The following is a 3,568-nucleotide window of genomic DNA, read 5'->3' on the forward strand; positions in this document are numbered from 1 at the left end:
AACCACTCCAATGTCTTTGCCAAGAAACCCCAAATCAGGCCACAAAGATACGACTAAAATAGCAACCATCTTATGGAAGCATCATGGTGCATGGGGAAAAAAGGGCTGGATTTGGAGTCACAGGACCTGAGTTTGAATCCTGGTGCTGCCACTTATGGCTTATGTGACTCTGGCAGTGAGATTTCACTAATCTGGACCCCAGTTTCCTCATCTGTAAAATGAATGGATTGGACTAGATGACCTCCAAGGCCCCTTCCAGTTCTATAGCTTTCATCTGACCAATAGTCCTGTGCAGGGTTAGGCAAGTCACCTAACTCTGACCTCAGTTTTCTCACCTGTAAAATGAGAGAGTTGGATTAAATGGCCTTGAAGATCCCTTCTAGCTCTAAATCTATGAACTTATGCTGTGGCAGCCTTGGGGTTCTCTAATAAAACCACAGTGCTCTGTAGCTCACCCAATGACTTGACTGATTATAGAGGCAAACCCAACTCCCTTTCTGCTAACGCTGCCTTCTAGTCCCCACGCACCACGGTCCAGATTCTCTTCCTTCCCTCTCTTTCTCTTTGTGTTCCTCAGAAGTCACTTGCCCAGGTGAGCAGCATATCTGCCCAGGCTTGAGGATGAGTCATTAGCCATAGTCCACTAAGCACTAACCCACAATTGGCAAATATAGAGACCACTGGCTAGAATAGTCTCCGATTGTTTCCCTGTTTCCCAAGGAATCCACTTACTGCCCATTGGTGGAATCTGTTGGCTGCTGTCAGCTTCCAATATAGATGGCATTGCACCCACCAAGGGTGTGGGTGAGGCTGCATTTATGGCTGTGTGAGCCTGGAGCCCTTTCTACTGGTGGGGTCTGCCCTCTGCCTGTCATCAGGAGTCACAATCAGATGCTTCTGGCTTCATTACTTTGCCTTGAGGCTTAGGAGCATTGCTCCTAATAATATAACACAGCCAGAAGGTGACTTCTGCTGTTTGGGGGTGTATAGCAGGGCTCAAGATAGATAACGTCCTTGGGCCTCAGTTTCTCACCTGTAGAATGAGGGAGTTGGACTAGATGGGCTCTGAGTCCCTTCCAGCTCAAAATTTGTGGTCCTGTGATCCTATGAACACACACACACACACGGGTGTGCGCGCACGCACAGCAATGTAACGTAATCTTCAGCTAACTAGTGTTGATGACAAAAATAGGTAGCATTTATAGAACACTTTAAGGTTTACAAAATGCTTTTGCATATTATCTTTTTTTGATCCTCTGGGAAGTAGGTGCCATTATTACACCTATTTTGCAGATGAGGAAGCAGAGGCCGAGAGAAGTTGGTGACTTGTCATATACCTCTTGTGTCTGATGTGGAATTTGAACTTAGGTCATGATCCTACCTAGGCAGGTCTGAACTTGTCTATTTTCCCCAGGCTAGTGCTCCAAAATTACAACTGCCCATCTGCATAGATGGAAGGAATTTACACACAAGAAGATCCTGACACTAATAAATCTAAATTCTAAATCTATGCTTCTGAGTCAGTTTGAAAGTTAACTTGCAGGGGCTGGGCCAGGGCAGCAGACTTCTATAGTAGAGAATTGTGTGTGTGGGGGGGGGGGGGGTTTGTGTATGAATTTTGCCTCTCTGAGTACACCGGATCCAAGATTTAAAGCTGGAAGAGGATTCAGAGCTGACCTTGGCTAATCCCTTTATTTTATAGGTGAGGAAATTGAGTCTGAGAGAGTAAGTGACCTGCCTAATGTCGCGGAGCACACAGCGATTAAGGAGCAGTCCTGGGATTTGAAACCAGGTTTTCTGCCTCTAAATATTCTTTCCACTTAATTATATTGTCTCATGCTAGGAAGATGGATAGGTAGGTAGGTAGATAGATAGATAGATAGATAGATAGATAGATAGATAGATAGATGTTTGATATGTGTGGTAAATAGATTAGATAGATTTATATGCATATGAAGATAGGGAGGAAAGGAAGAGAAAAAGAGAAGGCAAGAGGCAGGGAGGAAGAGCAAAAAAAGAGAGAAGGAAAGAGAAGAAGAGAAAGAGAGGGAGACAGAAACAGGAAGAGAGAAAGAGAGGGGGCAGGGAAGGAGGAAGAGAGAGAGAAAGGAAGAGAGAGAAAGAGGGGGAGGGAGGGAGGAAGAGAGAGAAGCTAAGACAGGGAGTGACACAGAGAGATACCATTACAATAAAAACAGTACTTTTCTTATGTATCTTTTGGACTGAATTATTTAAAACACCCAGAAAAAAAGTTCAGTTCAAAACCTAGTGGATTTTCTTCTCCCTGCGCTTTCTTCACAGATTTCACACTCCTAGTGTCAGAAACTGAGTCAATCTTCTGCGAGAAGGTTGATGACTGAAGAATCTCAGCCATTGCTTGCCTACCATACAGCACATTTTTGCACAGAAATTTTGCTCTTCACATGGTGAGACAGAAGTAAAATAGCATCACTAAGAAGAAATAAAAACTTTAAAATCAGTAGATTCTTAGTAATGATACTTTGCATGACTCTAACTTTTTTTTTCTTTGAGGCCCTTATTGGGTTTTCCAACTCTATGGATTGATCCATCCCTTTGAGACATTATCAACAAAACTCATACAGGTTGAAGTAGTTAAAGGTAGCCTCAACTGCATTGCTTACATTTTTTCACCTCCCAAGTTTGTGTCAAGGCAAGGAAAGTAGGATTCGGGATCTGGAAGAAGGTATTTAGAGATTTTATAGCTTCAGCCCTTCATTTTACAGATGGAAAATTGAGGCCCAAAGAAGTGACTTGATTTAGCCAAGTTCATGCAGGTATTACCTTATTAAGGGGCAGAATTTTCGGTCAAACTCAGGTCTTTTGACTCAAAGAAGAACATTTTTTGAGCCCCACATCACTCCTGCTGCTGCCTGAGGCTAGAATTGGCCTGTTGGGAGGAAGATGAGGTCTAATGATAGAAGAAAAAAGGTTTTATGACCTACAAAGTGGGCAAAGACTGACCATCCTGCTAGCCTTGTTCAGTAGTGTGTAAGCGATGGAGACCCCCAGCAGGAATAGGTAGCCTGTACTATTGCCCCTCTTTTAAAGTTGAAGGATCTGAAGTCCTAAAAAGCTGTTTCTTTTCCTTCCTGTAGAAAGCAACCATTGGATAATGAAACATATGTTCCTCTTCTTGGCAGAGAGGCTGGGGGCTACTATGGCTGAATGGTATATACATTACCAGATGAGGTCTCTGTATCTGGGCCCTTTGCTTAACAGTTTTTCTTTGTTACAAAGCAGAATTCAATTCTTGGGCAGGTTTGGGGGAGGTAGGACAGAAAATGGAGTATTTCCTGAAATAATTGCAATGTAAAAAAAAAAAGCTATCAACAAAACTTTTAAAAAAACAAATCAGTTGTAGAGCATATAAATCCCCTAACAGGGCTGTAGTCAGCAAACCATAACCTTGTTTCATCAGGTTTGCTCAATTTTGCCTTATGCATTCATAGATTTGGGCTTAAATGGTTCTTAGGGTCCATCAAGTCTAATGTCTTCATTTTACAAAGGCACATAAAGATTAGGTGACCTGTCCAAGGTCACATAGCTA

The sequence above is a fragment of the Vombatus ursinus genome, unplaced genomic scaffold, assembly GCF_900497805.2.
Source record: "Vombatus ursinus unplaced genomic scaffold, bare-nosed wombat genome assembly UNPS02005459.1, whole genome shotgun sequence".
NCBI lineage: Eukaryota > Metazoa > Chordata > Mammalia > Diprotodontia > Vombatidae > Vombatus > Vombatus ursinus.